The sequence below is a fragment of the Nannospalax galili genome, unplaced genomic scaffold (genome assembly GCF_000622305.1).
Source record: "Nannospalax galili isolate Female #2095 unplaced genomic scaffold, S.galili_v1.0 scaffold976, whole genome shotgun sequence".
Taxonomy (NCBI): Eukaryota; Metazoa; Chordata; class Mammalia; order Rodentia; family Spalacidae; genus Nannospalax; species Nannospalax galili.
The window spans coordinates 587808-589444 of NW_008339381.1; the positions used below are offsets into that span (position 1 = coordinate 587808).

At 45.8% G+C, this 1637-nt stretch overlaps 1 pseudogene; it reads left to right on the forward strand.

The window, feature by feature from the left end:
- Positions 1-947, forward strand: part of LOC103734818 — a 2625-nt pseudogene extending 1678 nt beyond the window's left edge.
- Positions 948-1637: the final 690 nt, after the last annotated feature.

The window sequence follows — 1637 nt, forward strand, 5'->3', positions numbered from 1 at the left end:
TAAAAATAGAAGTGCAGGTCCCCTCTGTGTGCTGACCCTGAGGAAATACCTCCCAGAAGACTTCACCTCAGTGATGCTGGTCTCTTGTTACTTATAGCTCATTTTTCAGGCCCAGCTAACCAGCATCAATTGTCCCAGTAAAGCAAAGGCTTTGCTTCAGGTTCTTGTCTCTTCTTAATCACAGCTGATTCTTCAGACCCAGCTGACCAGAACCCAGAGATTCTCGATTCAAAATATCACAGGAACAGCCCTGATAGTCTCTGCTTCCCTTTGAAGCTTCATAAGCCGGGCCTCCATCATCTACAACTCTTTCAGCGTAACTGTTCCAACCTCCACAGCAACAAACTCTGAGCATGCAATGGTTTTTCCAGCCAAAAGTTTCAAACACTTCCACAGTCCTCCCATAAACACCAAGGTCAGGTCTGTCACAGCAATACCCCACTCCTGGTACCAATTACTATCTTAGTTTGTTTCTTCATTGCTGTGACAAAATACTCTGACCACTACCAACTTGGGGAGGAAAGGGTTTATTTGTCTTACATCTCCCAGGTCACAGTTCATCAGGGAGCCCAAGGTAGGAACTCAGGGCAGGAACCTGGAGGCAAGAGCTGGAACACAGGCCATGGAGGAACACTGCTTACTGGCTTCTGCTTTCTTATGCAACACAGGCCCACCTTCCCAGGGGTGGCACCACCCACAGTGGGCTGGGCCCTCCCACATCACTCATCAAGAAGATGGTCCTCAGACATGGCCACAGGCCAGTCCAAAAGAGGCAATTCCCCAATTGAGGCTCCCTCAACCCAGGTGTGTCAAGTTGACACTAAAGCTATCCAGCACAGATGGTCTTCACCAAGTCTTCCTGTCAGGAATTCACTGATCATCTTGTGAAAACCCACACCAGAGTCTCCATGCAGAGAACCCAGGCTCCAGCTGTGGCTACTACCTAGGGCTTTTATATGAGAAAAGTAAGTCTGTTTAAAAAAAAAAAAGGCAGAACTCTTCGATCCAGCCACACACATGTAAGTCTCCAAGCCATTTGAGAGGGAACTCTCACTGATTCTATTCACTCCAACAGCTATCAAAGTACGTGAAAACAAATCCTGAGTTCACTCTCAAGCCCAGCCTTGGCGGGCAAAAGAAAAATGAGGAGGAACCCAATAGATGGATGCTTTTGGAAGCCCTTGTCAAGAAATTCTAATGGACTTTGATTTGGACATTTGAAATTTGCCCTGTTCTGACCTTATCTGGTTCCCTGTCTAGAATTTGTAATGCTAACTACTGCTGCCTTTACATCTCCCAGGCACTGGTCAAGGACTTTCTTTTCTCCTTATAACTAGCAGGTATGCAATTTGGGGGTCTTTCAGATAGACCCAAGGAAGGAGTACCCCAATTACCAAACCCTGCATTCCTTTTCGGCATGGAAGAACCCAGAGTGGTCTGTACTCTGATTCCTTGTTGGCAACTTGAGTAACCTCTTCAAAGGGTAATGTGATAAGAATAGGAGGTAGTTAGGCATTTAGGGTAAAAAGACCCCAAAAGAAAAATGGCCAGTTTCTTTTATGGCTAAAAGCCAAATGTCTTTGGGCCTTTTAGCAGCCTGGTCTGTATCAAAGTACAGAAATACTAAAAGTATTTGA